The sequence below is a fragment of the Mytilus californianus genome, unplaced genomic scaffold (assembly GCF_021869535.1).
Source record: "Mytilus californianus isolate M0D057914Y unplaced genomic scaffold, xbMytCali1.0.p SCAF_5, whole genome shotgun sequence".
Lineage (NCBI taxonomy): Eukaryota > Metazoa > Mollusca > Bivalvia > Mytilida > Mytilidae > Mytilus > Mytilus californianus.
This window is the reverse complement of record NW_026262701.1, coordinates 19487253-19511437: the sequence shown is the minus strand read 5'-3', so window position 1 is coordinate 19511437 and position 24185 is coordinate 19487253. Positions and strand designations below refer to the sequence as shown.

The window sequence follows — 24185 nt, the reverse complement described above, 5'->3', positions numbered from 1 at the left end:
TTGATGACTGAAAAATCCAAAATGTTTTGCCAAATACAGCTAAGGTAGATAATATGGATTAAAAGTTCAAATTTCAGTGAAAAATTTGTCCATTTTTCATTGACCTAAGAAGCTTTATAGTAAAACATTTAAGTGGAATCATTAAAAGTTTATCAGATGATACTATTTTGTATGAATTTTCCAATCACTGGAACACGATCGCTCTTATTATTATTAAAAAAATAAGGGGGGAGGGGTGGATTCCAACAACATCCGGACCCCCCTTGGATCTGCCAATGATGTATTGATTGAGTAAACTATACTTGAGGCCACGATATAAACGAGGAAACTAGCATCCTTGAAAAATATATTACAATGTTTAATAGTTTTATAGGACAACGAAAATCACAGTCAATTTATGTACACATTTCAAATTACATGAGTTAGGTTTTGAACAAATAATTTGAATAAAGATATTACAAATTGCATGAGGAAAAAATGTCCTAATTTTCATATTCAGTATCTATGAAAAATGTTTACAGCTTTGTTTTCTGGTTGTAATAAATTTCTGCACAAAAAAATCGTTCAAGGGATGTCTCTCCTTTATGAGTTCCTATCATTGCGATTCAGGATTCTTGTTGTGGTAGAAATTGGTTAAAAGACGACATTTTTCTCATTATTTTCCAATTGAGGATTTGCAATTTACACAAATTTCCTTTCACAAACTTTTCTGTAAATATTTGCTACTACGGCATAAAACATTGAAGCGTCAAAACTAATAATCATTACCAATGGAATCAATATCAGAGCGACACCTACATAACCTACAAATGCAGCAGACGGTCTATCGTCAAGTGCTGATATGCGTTTTCTGATAGTAGCAGACATGTTTTCTGAGTCGATTGTTAAGTTGGTCTTCATTTCATTCAACTCTTCCTTCATCATTTCTTTAAGATCATTCTTTGTTAAGTTTAGCTCTTTCAAATGTCCCCATTTATAAACTGAATAAAAAAATGTATCTTGTAGATTCGATTTCAGGCTGGTTAAAATTATAGTAAATATCTAAGATTCATTAATATACAATATAATAATCTTCTAGCATTCATTCAAACATCTGCTATATATCATAAACATAAATTCGCCAGAGAGCAATTTTTATTGGTGTCGTGAAGCATCCAAACAAGAACTTTGATACCCTACGATAGGCTTAATGTTATATACTTGACAAAACAATAGTTATGTATAAAAGTATTTAAGAAAGCGCACTATGTGGTTAGACATTCTAGTACTCGGTCTAGTAAGAGCAATAAAAAAAAGTAAAATCAAACATATAATCAGTGCAATTTTGGGGGCAAATGAGACATAGCTGAAACCCAAAGAAAACAAATACTGAAGATTCTATGTAATATCATGATTAACACAAAATTAATCATTACAGTTTGGACATAGCATACACTATATGACAGAATTTAAAAAAAAATATAAATCGATGATAGATAATACATCAAATGCAACAATGTACCACTGATAGAACTCAAAAAATGGTTCTGCCCAGTGCTCTCAGAAAACAGTTCATTAAACTTTATCTTCTGAAGTCCCATTTGACAAATCATCCCTGACAGCCAAACGATGGAAAATTCAAAAATAATATGATGTGGTATGATAGCCTATGAGACAAACCTCCACCAGAGCCCAAATGACATAGAAGTTCACAAGTTTAAGTCCCCTATAGCCTTCAATCATGAACAAAACCCATGTCGTATAGTAAGCTGAAAAGATCCCCAAATTTTAAACAATTTAAACGAGATAACGTACGGCCTGATTTATGTACAAATCAATAAACAAAAACAAATATGATATAAAGCAACAAATGACAACCACTTAGTTAAAGGTTCATTACTTGGGACAGGCATTTACAGAATATGGCGGGGTTAAACATGTTTGCGGGCGCAACACTATCCCGCTTTATATAAGAAATTCAGATTGTTAACTTACTTGAATAAGAAATTCAGATTTTTAACCTGCTTGAATCAGAAATTCAGATTTTAACCTGCTTGAATTAGAATTTTAGATTTATAATCGATTGTCATATATAATTTACATGTAGATGTCTCTTTTGGAAAACTTGTGTTATATGGCTGTCTCGAAAACGTTTGCCCCATGTCTTTCGTTTTATAACTGTGAAGTAGAATAGATATAGATCTCAAAATGTGTCACACGATAAAGCTTCCCATATCATTTTTGCAACCAAATACCAAGAAGTTCTAATATAGAATTGGTGTCGTGAAGCATGCAAACAAGAAATTTGATACCCTACGATAGGCTTAATGTTATATACTTGACAAAACAATAGTTATGTATAAAAGTATTACCAAAAATATCAAACTCCAAGGTAAATTCAAAAAGGGGAAGTGTATTAAAACTGACAAAATCAAACGTAACACTGTATCAACCAACAAAACAAATGGAAAACAACTGTCATATTCCTGACTTAGTACTGGCATTTCCGAAGAAAATAATGGTTTAAGCCTTATTTTATAGCTAGCTAAACCTTCAACTTGTTTAACAGTCGTTAATAATTCCGTTATATTGACAAAATTGGATGAGCAACCCAAAAAGACATAATTGGTTAATGCAACAATAATTGGAATCCAGCAGCCAAAACTATGTAAAAATACGTCACAGATATACAACACAACTAACAAAACAATTTAAACAAACATACGTATAAATCCGACAAAGACACAAAAAAAAAAGTTTTGGTAGTTGATACGACATGATATATAAATGACATATAGCTTGGAGGGTGTTAGAGCAGATTGTTACCCCGAGAAAACATTGTCAACCGCGGCAAAGACAAGGTTGACAATGTCTTTTCAAGGGGTAACGATCTGCTCTATCACCCTCTGAGCTATGTGTTATTAAATTTATCTGTTATTACTGTCTAATAAATTTCATAAACTATAACGTCTTATACATAACAACCATCCGTATTTAAGAAAGCGCACTATGTGGTTAGACATTCTAGTACTCGGTCTAGTAAGAGCATTAAAAAAAAGTAAAATCAAACATATAATCAGTGCAATTTTGGGGGAAAGTTTACTGTTTTCCGATAATACTGTCGTGTATAGAAAACATAAAACATGCAATTTTCTCCCTAAATTGTACCGATTGTAAGCTTGATTTTACTTCTTTAAGTTGCTCTTACTTGACCGGGTACCAGATCATTGACTATTGATCAAGCGTCTCCGTCAAGGGTAATAGAATATTTGCCATGGGATAGAGTATATTGTCTCCCTCGTAATAACCAAACAAAATCTCGCATTTTGACATGAAGTATGATAAAACATAATGCCATACAAGTATACACTTTCCAGATAAACTACAAATTAAGTAATATATACTCGACAAAACAACCCATGGAAGAAATGATGGCGCATTGATGTATTCCTGACGTGATTGGTTGATAATATTACTTTCAACGAGCCGACGACTCGTTGAAGGATGTTTTATTTTACCTAACATGGCACTTGTATGACAACTTAATCTACTTCGAAAGCCATCTCAGTTGAACAGAAAACGTCAGACGCAAATGAGACATAGCTGAAACCCAAAGAAAACAAATACTGAAGATTCTATGTAACATCATGATTAACACAAAATTAATCATTTCAGTCTGGACATAGCATACACTATATGACAGAATTTAAAAAAAAATATAAATCGATGATAGATAATACACCAAATGCAACAATGTACCACTGATAGAACTCAAAAAATGGTTTCTGCCCAGTGCTCTCAGAAAACAGTTCATTAAACTTTATCTTCTGAAGTCCCATTTGACAAATCATCCCTGACAGCCAAACGATGGAAAATTCAAAAATAATATGATGTGGTATGATAGCCTATGAGACAAACCTCCACCGGAGCCCAAATGACATAGAAGTTTACAAGTTTAAGTCCCCTATAGCCTTCAATCATGAACAAAACCCATGTCGTATAGTAAGCTGAAAAGATCCCAAAATTTTAAACAATTTAAACGAGATAACGTACGGCCTGATTTATGTACAAATCAATAAACAAAAACAAATATGATATAAAGCAACAAATGACAACCACTTAGTTAAAGGTTCATTACTTGGGACAGGCATTTACAGAATATGGCGGGGTTAAACATGTTTGCGGGCGCAACACCATCCCGCTTTATATAAGAAATTCAGATTGTTAACTTACTTGAATAAGAAATTCAGATTTTTAACCTGCTTGAATCAGAAATTCAGATTTTAACCTGCTTGAATTAGAATTTTAGATTTATAATCGATTGTCATATATAATTTACATGTAGATGTCTCTTTTGGAAAACTTGTGTTATATGGCTGTCTCAAAAACGTTTGCCCCATGTCTTTCGTTTTATAACTGTGAAGTAGAATAGATATAGATCTCAAAATGTGTCACACGATAAAGCTTCCCATATCATTTTTGCAACCAAATACCAAGAAGTTCTAATATAGAATTGCTGCTAAAATGCTATGAATTTTATATATGTTCATTAATGCGGAGACCATACAAGGATGTTCAAAACGGAAAGTAGATAGGTCTGAAATCTGAAATTGTCTCATACTTGATAACTTACCAATTTTTAGGTTGGTACAAAATATCAAGAAGCTCGGTTTTGTAGATGCGGTGAATAATTCGAAATGGAAGCGTTGTTGATGGATGGGAGATCCTACTTTTCTGATCAAATTTATTGTTCACAGTTGATATTTTTATATTTTGTTACACTTAAAAAAAAACAACTGGATAAAAATCGTCGTTGAAGGGCAACAACTACAATAAAGATTCTGCTTGTCATTGCATTGTTTTCATTATTTAAATCATTCTAAGGAATTGCTGGTTCAAACTAATTAACATAGTCTCATTGGCAACCATTCCAAATCACATAATTTTTAATGCTTTGTTATGTCTTGATAAGACACATTGAAAACAAAGTATACTATTTATCAATTATATTATTTCAGTCCAATTTAGACGCGCTTCTTCCAAGGGATTATTAAGTTACACGCAAAAGCCTTTTAAAAAGGCCATTTAGGCTTTTGTCATTACTAAGTGGCCGTCGTCTTTCTGTTGCTGTAAATTTAAAAAAACAGCTTCCCCTATGAAACTATTGGACTAACTGTTACTAAATTTTCCCGGAATGTCCCATAGGAAATCTAGTTTAAAAGTGTATTCATGGATGTAATTAATTACAAACACTACTGTTGTTTCTTAATATCGAACAAAGGGGCAACATGCAGTTTTTGGCATTTATCGCAAAATCTAAAGCAGCTAATACAACTCTGACAGGGGTGAAATGACTTGCAGGTCAAGGTCTATGTAATATGGAATGTTTATAAAATCTGAAACTTATCGATAGATTTTCATAGATAGCAAAAAACGTTGATTAGTTAATAGTGACCAGAACAATAAGATCTATACAAAAATTGTCATTGTAAATCGAAATTATAATAAACAAAAATGTTCAGTAAAATACGATTTACAAATAGGTCAACATGGCTGAAATCATCAATTGAAAAAGAATGTTACCCCTATTTAGCTTTTTTTTGCAGAAACTATAATAGATAGATTCCAATTGTGAATAACGCAAATGTTCAGCAATACAATCTAGATATAATTCAACATCTCCTAAATAGTCAATTGACTTCATTTAGGAGTTATTACCCTTAAAATACATTTCTTGCCATTTTAAAATTTTTTTTTTTTTTTTTTTTTTTATCTCTAACGGGAATTGTACATGTTTATGTGCAGAAACTATAAAATATTAAGAGACAATTATAAATAGTAGACATGTTGAACAAAATAAAAGGTTTAAAAATAGGTCCACATGGCTATATCAGCAGTTGATCTTTTATGGGAATACTCGTCCTTTAGGAGATCTATACCCCTTAATGCGGTTGTTTTTGAAAAACTATTATTGTGATTATAGAAAGAGAGAAATTGTAATTAGGGAAAATGTTCAGCAAAATAACATCTGCAAATAATTCACGTGGTTGAAATTGTCAACTGATCATAATAGGAGTTATTACCACTGAAAGACAATTTTTACCATTTATATTTAATGTTGTTTTGCAAAAATATAATAGATAAAGAGGAGTTGTGAACTGTAAAATTATTCAACAAAATAAGATTTACAAATAAGTCAACATGGGCGAAATCATTAATTGATTCATTATCATAATTATAGGAGTAAGTGTCATTGAAAACAATTTTATCTCTTTTTTGCGTTTTTTGCCGAAACTATAGATGATAGAGTGAAATTATGAATAACGAAAATATTTAGCAAAAATAAAAATTATAAATACCAAAATGTTATATATGGTATGATCTACAAATAAGTCAGAACGTCCTAAATCTTCGATTAACCAACTATAGGAGTTATTGCCCTAGAGAGACAACTGTTTCTCCATTTTTGCGTTTTTTGCAGAAACTATAGTAGCTGGAGAGAAATTGAAAATAACGAAAATGATCAGCAAAAAAGGATTAACAAAGAGGTAAACCTGGCCAAAATTGTCAATAATGCCCTTATAAAAGATATCCCCATTTATATTAAAAGACTATTCATCTCACTTTGGTTATGTTTTGGCAGATATTATAATAAATGAAGAGAATTTGTAAAAGGCAAAAATATTAAGCAAAATAAGATCTACAAAAAAGTCAAATGGACAAAATTGTCAATTGACCCCTTATAGGAGTTATTGTCTTTGAAATACAATTAAAAGTATTTTTTTATTTCTTGGAGAAACAATAATAGATGGGGAGAGACACTGTAAACAGCAAAACCGTTCAGCAAATAAATCAACTTGGCCTAAATTGTCGATTGGTCCATTATCATGCTTGTGGGAGTTATTGCCCTTGAAAGTAGATTTGTTACCCTTTTTGTGTTTTTTTTGTAACTATAGTAACTATAGTAGATAGAGAGAGGTTGTAAAAGAGAAAAAATAATTAGCAGAATAAGATCGAAAAATAAGTATATTGGTCGAAATTGTCAATTGACAACTTATAGGAGTTATTCCATTGGAAGACACTATCCTTACTTATGATTTTTGCACAAACCATTTCAAGAGATAACCAGAGACTCTAAAAAGCAAAAGTGTTAAGCAACATGATCTATATATAGGTCAACTTGGCCTAAACGGTCAAGTGACCCTTTTATGAGTTTTGGCCCTTGAAAGACAATTCTTGCTAATGTTTTTGAGTTTTTTTGAAGAAACTATAATTTAGGATAGAAATCGTAAAAAGCTAAAATGTTCAGCAAAATAAGATCTCTAAATAAGTCAAAATAACCGACATTGCAAATTGACCCCTCATATTGTCAATTGAGTTGATTGACCGTTATCGAATATCTGTGTCACAGATGCAAAAGGATCTGTTCTAATTATGGTTACAACAATCCCGACCTCTCTTCCTGGATTGTGACATCACCCGATTTGTACTTTTAATAAGCAACATGACTGCTGCACACTAGTGGAGCAGGATCTGCTTATTCTCTCGGAGCACATATGATCACCCCAAATATTGTTTTTGGTTAGTTTTCTATGAAGTGTTTTGTGGAATCTTTTTGTTGTCTTTTATCTTTTTCCGTGGCGTAGTCAGTTTTATTTCGACGTTTTAATATTTCCTTGATATCTTTCGCCTCTTGTTTATAGGAGTTAAATAGCCTTTTCCTGTCATCTCATAAGCTATTAAAGAAAAGAAGAAACTTGGAACAGCAATAAAAGAAGTCCACAAATGCTTAATTGCAAAAAAACTGCAATCATTTGATGACTGGATAAGGGGACACTGACCTACGATTTTTAAAAACTTATTTCGGGTTTCTGCTTTTTACTTCGAAAACTATAATGATTCGTAGGATTTCGACAGTAGATTAAATCAGGCTCTTAGGAACCTTTTGTTTTCTTTCCCTTTTGAAATTTTCGATGGTTTGTAAGTCAGTTAAAGTTCAAAAATAAGTTAATATTGACATCAACTTATCATTTAACTCTCACTTTTAATAAAACTGTTTCTTAAATTGAGCTATATGGATTTAATATACCTGGACACTCTTTAATGATGCACTGAACAGAAGTCACATTTTCCCCAGCACATTCGACTCCATTATTACTTGGAGCTGGATTATTGCACCTTCGTTGCCTTATCTGCGTCCCATTGCCACAAGAAGTTGAACAGTGACCATCATCCTCCCAACAGCTCCATGATCCTACAAGTATTGATGATTTATCCAACAAATTGAATACTTTGGTGTAAAATTTCTGTTAGTTTTATCTGACAAATTTTTTAAAAGACTGTTATAATTTGATAGTATTTGAATAAAGCGTACGGGACTATTTAAATGATAAGTCCGTGTCCATGTTTTTGAGATATAAGACATTGAAAATTTGACGGGAAATAATTGGCACCTTCTTCATTAAAAAAACTATGAAAATATAACAAAGATTTATAAAATTTTCAAATATGACTGTTAAACCATATGCAATAAACTTATGAAATGGAAAGTAAGGGTTAAAAGGCACAATTGTAATGGAACTACATTAATAAAACCAGAGTATTCCGAATATCTGACAAAACGTTTAAAACAAGATAAGCGAACATCCTTAAGATAAAATAAGTGGCACAGTGGAATGTGTACATATTTGCAATAAAGATAACATTGAAGGAATGTTCTGACGATTTACTAATATATTACCCAGTATATATATATTTTTTTTCATTACATATATGACACCGCTTGAGGACGTTTGTCTCCTCGGTTACCACCAGCTAGCTCAGAAGTCAGCACTTATGTGCCGACATAAAATATAATTTATTATCAATAACAGTGCAAAAAATTTAATCGTTTGAATGTTGTTGTTTTACGCAAACCTCAGCAACCTTGGCTTTATCATGGTGGTTAGTTTTATAGGAGGAGAATTTAAAAAGTGCCCAGTAGCCATGACTAGAAGGAAAAAGACAAACAAACAACAGTACACAAAACATAACATAGAAAACTAAATACTGAGCAGCATATCTGTTTTTCGTTTATTGCATTGTACATTAATCAGACAATTAGTTATCTCGTTTGACTTATTTTGCATTTGTCATTTCGGCTCCTTTTATAGCTAGCTGTGCGGTTTGAATTTTGCTCATTGTTAAAGGTCATATTGTGACCCATTGTTGCTTACTTCTACGTCATTTGGTATCTGGTGGAGATTCTCTGATTGGCAACCATACCACATCTTCTTATCTTTATATGGTTCATACGATGATGACACTGGTAATTTAAGATACAATGTAGCTTCATACCTGGACATCCACGTAGGTTGCATGTTCTGTTTTCTATGTTTTCACCATCACAATCAGTAGCCAAATGGCCCGGTAATGGATGGTTACATTTTCTGGTAAATAACATTTGTCCTTCGTCACAAGAAGTAGAACATTCACCAAATTGTGTCCAGTTGCCCCAAACACCTTGAATATATTAAATGAAATACCCTGTATCTCAGTGCCTCTTTTAACAAGTCCTTGTGTACTTTATACAAACTCCCAATTCATTTGTACCAGACGAATATCAATGGAGATGTCCTTTATATGGATTTTACAAGTTGGACAGTTAGGAATGTGTTTGAGAAAATCATAATTAGATATAAGAAGATGTGGTATGATGTGGTATGAGTGCCAATGAGATAACTCTCCATCCAAGTCACAATTTGTAAAAGTAAACCATCATAGGTCAAAGTACGGCCTTCAACACGGAGCCATTTCTCACACCGAACAGCAGACTATTTAGGTATAAAACCACTAATTCATAGCCCCATTGCTTTCTATGTTAAATTCTGCAAATTCAAGCATTAATGGCTACTTTGTCTTAAGTTCAAATAAAGTGGCAGTTATTTCATGTCAAAACTGTACCTTATTCTGACTTGTGCTGAAAAAATCAACATACCTTTAATTGCATATTAGAGCGTACTGATTCCCGGAAGTTTGATAGTACAAAAACAGGAACTTCTGATCTGAACAACAGGCCAAATGAGCCCTCCTATTAAAATTTCATAAACTTCTTTATTATTAAAATAAAACTTTCAATAAGAGTTCTACAGTGATCCCAAGTCCCCAAGCTTTCATTTGATACTAAAACTACCCAAATATTCCAACTATTGACAAAGATACAGCTATGCGTAGTACCTATTTTGTTTACAATATGTACTACTTTCTTGTATGTTCTTTCCGACCGGGCCTGAATTAGTGGTTCTATACCTATAACAGCACCAAACTTGTTATATTGACTTCTGCTTGACTTAATTTCCTTCTATGATCTATTTCTAGCATAGAAAAACACATCAAGCTTTTGTCAAAACACTATATCACTGAATTCAAGCTTAAATTGGACTGGTAGTAGCATATGCGTTAAACAAAGAAAACTACTTATGGATACTAATAGTGACAAATATAACACTTTTTCAATTTTTCCCAGCTCTGATTTGTTAATATCTACTCAAATAACAGTGTTCTTACCTATATGTTTATTTTTATCAGAGATTCTTCCTTCAATATAAATACAGTGGTCCAAACATAAAATATAATTGATAATTTTGTCCCCCCTTTTTTCTACATGTTGGAAAAGAAGAGTGATTTGGTAAAAAAACATACTTTTATGTATAAACATGGATCAACAAGAGCAATTTATGTATCTCCAAGCTAGACAACTTGCTAAAATGGTTATAAAATGCATTTCAAGTGAGATTTTGGATTTCCTACATAAGTATACACCAATTTTCCTTGAAATAAGTAATTCACTAAGAAACACAATAAAACATGAACACTCACTAGATAATTTGACCAAAAACAATATTTATACTGTAAACTAGTCATGATATACAAGTCATTGGTTTCAGTGTTAGATAATCCAAAAATTAAAATTTCGGGTAAAATCTTAACTGTGTGCATGCTAAATGACCAAAAAAGGCTAAAATACCTTATTTTAGCAATTTGAGGGTTGTAACTTGACACTAACATAATTGTTACATAAAAAAAATGATGTAACATGATTTCTGACAACAAATGTGACCAATTTTCACTGTAAAGGGTATGATTTCTAAAAATAGAATTTCACATGCCTGTCAGTAATAGGTATAAAACCACTAATTCATAGCCCCATTGCTTTCTATGTTAAATTCTGCAAATTCAAGCATTAATGGCTACTTTGTCTTATGTTCAAATAAAGTGGCAGTTTTTTCATGTCAAAACTGTACCTTATTCTGACTTGTGCTGAAAAAATCAACATACCTTTAATTGCATATTAGAGCGTACTGGTTCCCGGAAGTTTGATAGTACAAAAACAGGAACTTCTGATCAAAACAACAGGCCAAGTGAGCCCTCCTATTAAAATTTCATATACTTCTTTATTATTCAAATAAAACTTTCAATAAGGGTTCTACAGTGATTTCAAGTCCCCAAGCTTTCATTTGATACTAAAACTACCCAAATATTCCAACTATTGACAAAGATACAGCTATGCGTAGGAACTATTTTGTTTACAATATGTACTACTTTCTTGTATGTTCTTTCCGACCGGGCCTGAATTAGTGGTTCTATACCTAAAGGGCCCTAAAAATGACTGGTGTAAAACCATTCAAACAGGAAAACCAACGGTCTAATCTATATAAAAAACGAGAAACGAGACACACTTATAAACCACTTCAACACATCAATGAAATGGCTTAACTCAATCAATCAATAAGTCAATTTTTCCTAGACATACAAACTTAGAATATTAATTTTAGTGCTCACATATTAGACAACAAAATCAAATTATCAAATGACCATATATCACAGGACAATTAAATACTTCTGTTTGGCCATATACTTTTTTCATGATTTCCTTGATAGAGGGTTGCTGCTCACAAGGAAGCTATTAAACCAAGAGATTCAAGTGGTGAAGTTGAAATCACCCCTTCGTAAATTTTACGGTCGCCATCACGAGTTTGTTGACCGTTATGGAGTATCCGTTTCACAGATGACAACGAATATGTTCCAAATGTCTTAACTACAATCCCATCCCCTTTTCCCCCAATATGATCTACCGAGTTAGACTCATCACCAGGTTTGTACTAACATGAGCAACATGACGGGTGCCACATGTTGAACAGGATCTGCTAACCCTTCCTCAGCACCTGAGATCACCCCCAGTATTTGGTGGGGTTCGGGCTGCCTAGTCTTTGGTTTTCCATGTTATGTTTTGTGTACTGTTGTTTTTCTGTTTGTCTTTTTCTATTTCAGCCATGGCGTTGTCAGCCTATTTTCGACTTATGAGTTTGAATGTCCCTTCGGTATCCTTCGCCTCTTTTTTCGCACTTCGCAATTAGTGAATCAGGCAGTGTTCTTCATTATTTATTCTGTAGTTATATTAACATGTACAAAGATATGTTTTGTAATTTTGAGGTCATAGAAAACATGATTACATAGTCATTTTGTATTTGGATTTCAGTATCGTTTGAATTCAAAAGCTGAAATATACAATTTATATATATAGATCTTTGTATGATCTGATCTGAACATCTCACCATAACCTTGTTTTTGAGAGACATGTTTACACTTCAAAACAAATAAATGACACACCGTTAGCTACCGCTGATGAAATGTTGTAAAGTTGTCAGATATTCCTTTTCGGAATCTTGCATTGAAATTGTTTAGATCGTCCTCAGGGCAAATATATTTACAGACAACCCAACAATGACATGAGTTGCGTCGGATAGAAATCGGCTTATGCAAGTGCACGTTGACATGTACATGTGTAAGACTATGATAGATTATATAACATTCAAATACGAAATAAAAGATGAATTTTGAACTGCTTTGTAGGGATCTTATGACAACTCAATTTCCAAACAGTTACAGACTTTCCTTGGAAATTTTTTCAACCCGAAATAGCTTTACAGATGTATTTGAATTCATTTGCATAAGGTCGATGTCTATCCAACGCAGCTCACATCGTATGTATGTACCTGTACATCCTGTATAGCCTGTGCATGGTAATGTAAAGGACTTAATATCATCTTGATCACACCTTGCATGAAACTGTTGAGTTCCATTGCCACAATCATTTGAACAAACTTCTAGTAAATTGTAGCACACTACAAAACAAAATTTTAATTTCATTTCCTTTCATCTAAAGTTTAAATATTTTTTTAATGGTGTTTCGTTTTAGTAGAGTATTGTTAGTTAACTCATGTATATTGCTAAAATGTATCAGTCTCTCCTTTTCAATCAATACGAAACTTACTTACTAGCACACAAATTTTATTTAGGGGCCAGCTGAGGACCACATTTGGTGGCCTCCGGCTGTTGTCTGCTCTTTGGTCGGGTTGTTGTCTTGGACATATTCCCCATTTCCATTCTCAATTTTATTCCTGTCAACACATTTTGTATACTGATATTTATCTAGGAAGCCTGATTTATTATTTAAATATAATTGGCTTTGGAGTACCTTTCATTAACTGCGAGTACTCTCAAGTCGGTATTTTGCGTCTTTTGTCTCATTTTGTTAAATGTTTGTCCATTGTGTCGATTTGGTGAGGCTAACTGATTTTTACACTTTTATTATTTATTATATGAAAATAAGAGGAATTTTGAAGTATTTGTCAACCCACGACAAATACACCTGAAGGTCAACAAACATTTACGGGTTAAAAAAAGACAAGTTCTAAAATTATAAGTATATGTATCTTTTAATCGAGAACTGCCATCGACCAAAGATTCCCGAAATGTTGTACTGCTATCCCAAGTTGGGAATGTATGAACTCGCAAAGATGTTTGACTGACTCCGCCACATTCGGTAGGTGCTTGTTCAGTAGTTGTTATTGGTTGATGTTTGCCATAATTGTGTTTCGTGTATGGTTTTTTACATAAATCAGTCCGTTGGTTTTCTCGTTTAGGTGGTTTACTTTTCGTCATGTCAGGGCATTTAAAGCTTACTATAAAGTATGGGTTTTGCTCATGGTCGAATTCCGTACGGTGACCTACAACTGATTTATCTACGTCATTTGGACTCTGGTAAATGGTTCCTTGGCAATCATATGACATAAAGGACAATTTTCGCAAATTCTAAAACCCATGACAAAGCTAAGTGTAATGCTGAAAGCACATATAACGTAAATGAATAATAGTGAGGGTAGGTTATGTTTGTCGCGAACTAATACATCATACCTTTTTTCTATCATCCTCCTTACTAAAATATAATAAATTATGTTTTTAATTTTTCTAGATTTGTCTTTAATAATCAAAGTAGATTAACATTTTTTTTTAAAGTGAAATAGTAGGAAAGGAATGTTACAAATTCCATTTGAAAACTTATATTGTATTGCATTTTTTGTGTTAAACTATAGTGAAATTCTTAGTGGCCTGGTAAAATATTTGCAGATTGGAAAACACAACTGACATAACAATTGGTATGCTAGAATGGTGTCTTCAACTTTTGCCAACATTTGAAAAATATATATTCAACCTATACAAACAAACAAAATACAATAGGTGTTTGGGTTAAGTATGTAAGTACTTTGCTTTGTGTAAATAGAAAGACGTGTGTATATTCAAACTCTGTTTACTAGCCTCACTCAACACGCGTTACATCATTGCTAAATAAGGATATTACGTTAGATATGTAATAATAGGTGTTGAATGAATGGATGAATATTTTATTTGCAAAAACTTACAGAACATGCTATGGCAATACATAATACATACACAATGTGACAAAAGGCTGATAACAGAGAACAATACAATAATAACATAACTAACCAATAATATCAGATCTAGCTTTCCATGCATTCTTTAAATAGTTACAGAGCTTAATTATAAGCGATCTAGAATAAGCTTTCAACAAACAAGATAGTTTAAAAATATAAGGCCATGAACAATAATAGCGAGGCAGAAAAAAAACTCTAATTGCCCGATATGCTGGACATACCAATACAAAATAGAATTCATTCTCAACACATTGCATTTTACAACATATACATCAACGCATTTCTCTTGGTATATCAGAGAAGCGACCAACTTCAACATTTAGTTTCAAAGTACCACTTCGTAGTTTTGTAAGAATGTGAACATTATTAATGTAGCTTAATATTATTATGTTATTATAAACAGAAATTATGTACTTCTGGAATTACTCTTCACATCATGCAGACCAAATTACGGAAGTTGAGGGAAATAGTGACGTGGAAAACATTTGATAAAAAAATGAAAGTCATGATGCTACATTGTTTCTTTGCTTAGATATAAGCTGTACTTAACTGTATGTCTGATTTTTAAATTCTCATAGCAGTATTCTAATAGATATGATCTAAACGCCCAATTTTGTTCAAGAAAATTCTAGCATAAAATGCGTAAGCACAAAAAAACTCCAAAGAAAATTCAAAACGGAAAGTCCTTTATCAATCGGCAAAATCAAAAACTCGAACACATCGAACGAAAGAAAAGCAACTGTCATATTCCTGACTTGGTACAGGCATTTCCGTATGCAGAAAATGGTGGATTAAACCTGGTTTTATAACTAGCTAAACTTCTCACTTGTGTTTAGTGTATGTTGACTCAATGTCAGATGAACTTTCTAGTCTGGGAAGGACACCAACCTTATTTATTGTACTTCCTGATAAGTCAATTCGTCAAAAAGGTAAGCGTCCCTTTCTGAATAGAACTGATTTTCCGTATAAGCTTGACTGCAGTTACTATTTGAATCATAACTTTTTAAATAAATAACAAACAAAAAAACCTACAAAGAGAGACTATAGAAGGTTTGATAAAAAAAATCTGAATTTTGTCCAAAACTTTTCTTTTCTATAATGTCTGTAAGCCAAATTGATTTGAAGATTTTGTAAATTTTTAACTGTCAAATTCTTCAAATCAGTGAATTAAATTCACATTAAGGCCGTTAGCCCGAATAGGTGTATATAATTAAAAATCATGACATTATTGTCAATTCAAAATGATACTTTTCAATAACTTAGGAGACGGGTCTTTCAGCAATTTGACCATATGTTATTGAAAAGCATAATAAAAAGTAAAATAACAAAAATACCGAACTCCGAGTAAAATTTTAAACGGAAAGTCCCCAAGCAAACGGCAAAATCAAAAGCTCAAACACATCAAACGAATGGATAATAACTGTCATATTCCTGACTTGGTACAGGCATTTTCTTATGTAGAAAATGGTGGATTAAACCTGGTTTTATAGCTAGCTAAACCTCTCACTTGTATGACAGCGGTGCAGGGTATCCAAATTCATTTAACGACATCTTGTTGCAAGTGATTTTAAATGTTTATGAACAATAATTGTTATAGCAATTTGTTAATGGAATTAAACGTAAATTTGTTTCGAACATTGTTTGAAAAATTTAAAATGTTATATGAGAATGCCTGATTTTTTCGACATGTTCATTAATTTTTAACCTCTAATTTTACATTTAGGCTATCAATATTATCATGACAATTTAAATGTAATTTAAAATACGTTTCTAAAAAGCAGTTCTGTCTTATTCTTTTGATAACATGTGCAAAAACACACAACAATATATGCATACCAGTGTTTTCAACTGTTTTTTCAGAATACTCGTATACTGGTCATATTTACTATACCATCAATATAGAATGCAAAGTTGAAATTAAACAAGACTTTGGCAGATCATGCATTGAGCCCTACCTATTTAATGGTGTAAATATAAGAAAAAGTTACAGAAAGGAAAATGTTTTTTCCCAGGCCTGCCCTTTATAATACATGTACTAGCACAATTGTGTTGTAGTATATATAAAATTGAAAATAAAGAGACAAAAATAATGAAACAGAAAACCCAATACTTGCAATTTTATGTTGTTCTCAACATGAAATTAAACAAAAATATCAAATATACATCCAAAATAAATCGGAAAAAAAAAGTTATTAATTAAAAAGCCTTTTCATTTGTGAATTTCTTTATATACCAGATAGGAATAACCATCAAAGATACATTTTAGTAAGTATATTGTTATACTAAATAGGAAATTAAAAAAACAAACATACATACATACATACATAGAAAAACAATCAAGCGAAAAAGCCTTTTTATTTGTCAAATTCCTTATTTATCAGATTTTGAACAACTATAAAAGATATTTTTAACTTAAAATTTTGTTACATTTAATTATCAAATTAACAGGAGCAGAAAATTGACGATGTTTGGAAGGGACCCGCTTGCACATTTTCGTGATATATATTATTTGATATAGACAAAACAATTATACATTTAAGTTTTATTAAACCTTTAATATATCAATTGTCATCTAAATCCTAACACAAAAATTAATCGGCCAATTTTCACAAAAAAAATGATATGTTTTATTTAGAATAATAAAAGCCTTATCTTTCATTGCTTTATTATGTTAGTTCCTAAAAAAAAATGTGCAGCATATAAAGTTTACTACATTGTTACCATTACATGTTACAACACTAGTTTTAGAACACTCACTCGCTAAGTTTAAACAGGTTGTAAACTGATTAACCTCAATGACTTTACGTTTTTTAACACATAATCTGTTTATATTTTATTGAACCTGTCCCTGATTTTTTAATTCAATTTTATGCACGAATTTTAAAATGTTAGCATAGGTTGAATGAACATATTTCATTCAAAGTTGTTATATGTTTTGATAAAACAAAGATAGATAGAAGAAGATGTGGTCTGAGTGCCAATGAGACAACTCTTAATCCAAGTCAAAATTTATAAAAGTAAACCATTATAGGTCAAAGTACGGTCTTCAACACGGAGCCTTGGTTCACACCGAGCAAGCTATAAAGGGCCCCAAAAATTACTGAGTAAAACCATTCAAACGGGAAATTCAAATGTCTATTTATGAAACAGACAGAGCAACAAAAGAAAACTTGTAACACACATGTATAGATTAGTTAAATGTTTGCTTTCGAACATCACTTACACAATCAAATGGTGATATGGGTTGTCAATCGGAAAGCAACTAGAAACACTATAAAACCATTTCAGGCTAGAGGTTAGCTTTCGATACCCAAAAAAAGACAAGTGTAATTAACATTTGGCTAATTCTAAATCCATCTGAGTCGGAACAAAATGAAAAGATTGTCGAGAATCGGGTATCATACCCCAAACAAATATGATTAAACTACTCGCACTCGCTTAAATCGATCAGAGTGGAAGTATAAAGGAATTCATAAGAAGTTGATTCGTAAACGATAATTATCGCTCGAATTTAGCTGCAAGTTGATTATCGTTTCCGAATTAATCCACTACTTCTTCTAAAGTCTCTAGCATAGCCCATATCTTCTAAAACAACTGTCTATTTTATATTTTGAAAATGTATCAAGGGAATTATATGAAGACGATTTCATATTGTGTCTATTATATAAGATAGGGAAGAAAGATACCAGAGGGACAGTCAAACTCATAGATCGAAAACAAACTTACAACGCCATGGCCAAAAATAAAAAGACAAACAGACAAATAATAGTACAGATGACACAACATAGAAAACCAAAGACTAATCAACACGAACCCCATCAAAAATTGGGAGTGATCTCAGGTGCTCCGAAAGGGTAAGCAGATCCTGCTGCACATGTGGCACCCGTCGTGTTGCTTATGTTATTACAAATCTAGTAAATAGTCTAATATGGTAAGTCACATACGTGAAAAGGGAGGGTATTGTACTTACGACATAAGGAACATATCCGATATCATCTGTGAAACGGTTATTCCATAACGGTCAACCAACTCGTGATGGCGTCCGTAAAATTGACGAAGGGATGACTTCAACTTCACCATTTGGAACTCTTGGTTTAATAGCTGCCTTGTGAGCAGCAATCCTCTATCAAGGAAATCATGATAGGAAACACAAGCCCGGGAATATCGTATCAATTGGGAGATATATACTCCGTATGCAGCCGCTGCTGGAATGTTGCTACATAGAAATGGAAAGATCACAATTGGGAATTTATATTCTTCAATGGTTGGAATTTATTGTATCCACAATGTTCACGTCTATATTTAGGCATCTGGCAAAAGTTGACAAAAGTTTAATATAACTTAAATTTGTATACATCTGTTAGCAGTGGATTCTGCAATTGTTCAGAGAGTATATTCAATTACAGCTGTAAGACATTTTGTATAACCAAGATTAAATACGTTAATTTGAAGAATCAATTGTGCATTACTTATGTATGTATACATATGTTAATCTATTTATTTAGAACTAAATCGCCGATAGTAGAGTCGTTGGTTAACAAATAATAATACGGAGTTCGAAACTTGTAACCAGAATATTTTTCTCTCAATTTTCTTCCTTTTTACTCTCGTTTTTAAACATTTTTGTCGTTCAATATTTTGTATTGCTTTTATAATTACACCGCTGTATTTTTTTTGTTGAGTTGATTTGAATTGATTTTTGATTTAAAAATGTCGAATGTTGAACGTTATTTTCCATGGAGTAACGAATTCACTCCTAAAAAAAGAAAAACAGCAAACAATTTTAAAAATAGAACTAAAAAAAAATTATTATTCTACCTCAGTATGCATTTTCTTTATAAAACTATGGACCCGAAAATTTACTATTTTAACGACATTGTCTGAAAAAGACTATTTATATACATACTTCTGCTGGTGAACTATCATCAGCTCAGTAGTCAGTACTTGATTTATAACAAACCTTTCTAAAATTGTCAGTTGATAAATTTTGAAACTATTTAGAAACTAAGGTCTCAACTTCCTCAGACCAAGTTGACCATTGATGGATTTGGATATTTTTTAGGTACTTTTTGGACTTATTGCTCTTCAAATATTTCGGTTCTTATACATCCTTGGCTTTCAAATATTTGGCATTGAGCGTTCCTGGTGAAGGTAAATCCAGAAAGCGCTTTGGACGCATGAAATTTATAACGTGTTGTTTTAATTTTTTTATCAGCTAATAGTTTCAAAACCTATTTACTGGATATGAACTATTTACTAGAAGCAAACATTTTCCAACAAAAAGACTATTAACCGGTCATCAGTCTTTCTACGGGAAATTTTATTTGTCCCGTCAAGAAAGAAAAAAGATTCGCGGAATTTTTACATCGTCCGCTTTATTAATTCAAAATTGATTGTATACGAAAAATATTTCATTTGGGACAGTTGTAAGCATTGGTGTATACAGAGAATAACCCTGCATTGTTCTAAAATATACACTGGCTTCCTTCTGTATAATAAACCACTTATTTACTGGCTATTTGTACAATATCAAATTTATTGACCTCATAGCCAGTAAATAAGTGTAAGGTATTATAGATATTGGATATAAATGAAAGACGTTCATTGTCAACACGCCAGCTACATAATTTGCATGCATATGCATATACAACAAAGAGTTATCACTAATAATCTTTCAGAATATAACTCATTACTAATTGTATATCAGCAATCGTTAACCTGTGGTATCACTCACGAACAGAATACTATTGCGATTAATAAAGAAAATGCTCACAAGATCGAACCCCGAATGTGTTTTATGTTTTCTAGAGGTAAACAGTTTGTATGTTAAAAGTTAAAAGTTAGAAAACAAGTTAATTTCGGTTGACAATTGAATGTTAAAACATGATCTACTGTTAGAACAATAGACTGACGTCAGAAAAATTGATTCATAGCTAACAGTATATACATGTACAAAAACAAACAGTAAAATATGAGATCTAAATGAAGCATTTTACCTAGCTCTATAATATCGATATATCAAACAAAAAAGAACAAAAAACCTTATTAATGGAAGATATTCTATCAAAAAAGCTGGAAATTACTGACTTAACTTAAAGTAGTTAATATACTTATAGTCTTTTGCAATATCAACATTCCTTCTGTAATCTCAATCAGCAAATTATTGACAAAACCTACATATAAAAAACATAATAAATATAAGATTGTGAAAACAAAAGTCTAAAATAACGGTTTGTGAAAATACACACAAAAAACATCACTCTGTATAAGAGAATGCTAGCAGTTACTGAAAGCAAGCTTAAAGCACATAACTTGTTTAGGAATCTTGTTGTCCTCAATTTTTAGACTTTTTGCAGTACTTCATATGATATTTCCTATAGCAACTTAATGGGGAAAAAACCAGGAAGACACGACCTTGCAATTGTACAACTCCCAGAACAAACTATACAAAAAACAAAAGAAACATTTTAGTATTTGCTTGAAATTGTGAAAATAAAGGAATCGATCTATATCCGAAAAAATACACAAGACTATCAAAATCACTCCCATTGAACTACAGTGGAACTGTATCCTTCATCAACAAGTCTTCTATGTCAAAAGGGGTCTCGATCGCGGAGTGGTCTAAGTAGTAGAACTACTGTATCATTTCTGAAACATCTGTCTATTATACGTTTTGAAAAAATATCAAGGGAATTACATAAAGATATATATATATTTCGGAAAACAGATATACTTCATTAGTAAGATTATCATCATATTCAAAATGATAAAGGATATCTTAAATACTTGTAGATACTTACCTTTATTGTTTCCTTTTTTAATATTAGTGTTGTTTTGTACACTTTTTCAGGTGTATATATAATTTATTTATTGTGTACAAAATCGTTTCTCATAACGATCCAGCGCCCTCGTAAGAAAGATTGTTGACTAATATCTAGACGTTTAAAACATTGACAATATGAAGTTCCTGGTTTGGTGTATACAAAGTTCCAGTAACCAGTGCGTTCTGATGTGTAAATTACTATATATTGATCCCGCCACCTATAAATGTTTGAAAGTGAAAAGTTTAACTTGCAAAGGAATGGGGGCCAAGAATAGGTGGTATGCGTCTTATTGAATTTTTATACACAAACTGAAAATTGAGAGAATAAAGTGATACACATAAGAGATGTTTTCTCAAGAATAAATACACCAAAACTTTCATAATACAGAAGAGCATACACTTCAAGCACTTGAGAAACATTTTACAACCTCCACACAACACGAGATACAAACTCTGTTTATATATTAAAAACGAAAGGATATGAGGTCTATCAAAAAGTAAAATAACAAAAATACCGAACTCCAAGGACAATTCAAATCGGAAAGTCCCGTATCAAATGGCAAAATCAAAAGCTCAAACACATCAAACGAATAGAAAACAACTGTCATATTCCTGACTTGGTACAGGTATTTTCTTATGTAAAAAATGGTGGATTAAACCTGGTTTTATGGCTAGCTAAACCTCTCACTTGTATGACAGTTGCATAAAATTCCTTTATATTGAAAACAATGTATGAACAAAACAAACAGACATAATAGGTAAAAATGGCAAAATTAGGGATACAGCAGTCAACATTGTGTTATAATCTTAATCACTATAAAAACAAAGAAATATGTCAACAAAGAAAAACAAAATGGCATATAGACAAAGCATATAAGCAAAAATGAAAGACAAGAATACAAAAAATGACGGGATGCATAAGTACCGAGCCACGCCAAAAGGAGATTACCAAAACTGGACTAAACAGTAAAGGATGATAATTTACAGAGACAAAGAAAAAAACCCCACTATAACACGTAATTAAGATGGTAAACAACGTCAGTACCTAGAATCTATACTTCAAGACCATCATGTTTTATTTGTGAAGTTGAAAAGCATTGTATCGTTCAATTTTTATCAATGTTCATCATTATCTAATTTTAGTTACATCCTCTTCATATCATATTTGTAAAGTTTGATACCATTAATTTCCGGATCATTTGTCAATGTTTCACTCGTTTATTTTAAAGCCACTATAAAACGGTAGAGAAATATAGGATAACCTTTAGGGACACCTCATGGAAAATGTGTAAGTCGTCAATATCACTGTGCGTAAACGGCTGTGGGTAACTTAAGTTACCCACAGCCCAAGATGGCGGTCTCTAAACACGTTGATATATAATTGATACAAAATCTACTTTTTGCGACGTTTTTCATGCACTATGTAAATATTTATAGGATTCTTGAATAAAGTAATCACTTACCATTACCATAAATTTGTTAATTTTGAGTTCATTTTAGCGCAAGGCCAACTTTAAAAAATGCATAAGATGTCCGTAACTTTATGGTCAAAACTAATCAGACTGTCCGTAACTTTATTTTCGAATGTGGGTTACTTTTGTTTTCAAAATTGTAAGATTGGTAATTTCAACAATTAAAGGACAATAAACACTATCAAATCCCGTATTTATTACCTAGTTTTATACTATTACGATATACGTCAAAATAACCAAGAGAAAAGAGAACATAGCTGTAAAAAATCAGACCCGAGTTTTACGGATTTACCGTTATTTTTTTCAATTTATTCCCGATTTTCGGATAACATGTTGATAGATTAATCCAGTAAAACTTGTTAGCAGCATACAAAGTATACTTTGCAGAGTGTTTACATAAAACAAGATCTGATGGTACGGCCATTGTGGACGATTACATTTAGCGATTTACCTTAATGCAATTAAATCTGATCCAATTGTGTAAATATGCATCATAGATATACTACGTATTATTATTAACTACATTTGATAATCCGAACAAGCATACAATTACATCTTACAGAGACGCCATTGTTTGAAAAATTTAAAATGTTATATGAGAATGCCTGATTTTTTCGACATGTTCATTAATTTTTAACCTCTAATTTACATTAAAGCTATCAATAGTATCATGACAATTTAGATGTAATTTAAAATACGTTTCTGAAAAGCAGTCCTGTCTTATTCTTTTGATAACATGTGCAAAAAAACACAACAATATATGCATACCAGTGTTTTCAACTGTTTTTCCAGAATACTCGTATACTGGTCATATACTGGTCATATGTAATATACCATCAATATATAATGCAACGTTGAAATTGAACAAAACTTTGGTAGATCATACAATGAACCCTACCTCTTTAATGGTGTAAATATTGAAAATAATTTACAGAAAGGAAAATGTTTTCCCAGGCCTGCCCTTTTGAATACATGTACTAGCACAATTGTGTTGTAGTATATATAAAATTGAAAAAAGTAGACAAAAACAATGAAATAGAAAACCAAATACTTGCGATTTTTTGTTGTTCTCAATATAAAATTATCAAATATACAACCAAAATAAATCGGGGGAAATAAAGTTAAAAAAAGCCTTTT

The 24185-nt window shown here is 31.9% G+C and overlaps 1 long non-coding RNA gene across 1 annotated transcript; it reads right to left on the bottom strand.

Annotated features, from left to right (window-relative positions):
• Positions 1-938: 938 nt before the first annotated feature.
• LOC127702105 (uncharacterized) lies at positions 939-13064 on the bottom strand. Its single transcript, XR_007982285.1, has 4 exons — positions 13014-13064; positions 9316-9480; positions 8069-8233; positions 939-980 (listed from the first exon to the last, which is right to left on the bottom strand). It is a non-coding gene; the product is annotated as an uncharacterized LOC127702105 (long non-coding RNA).
• Positions 13065-24185: the final 11121 nt, after the last annotated feature.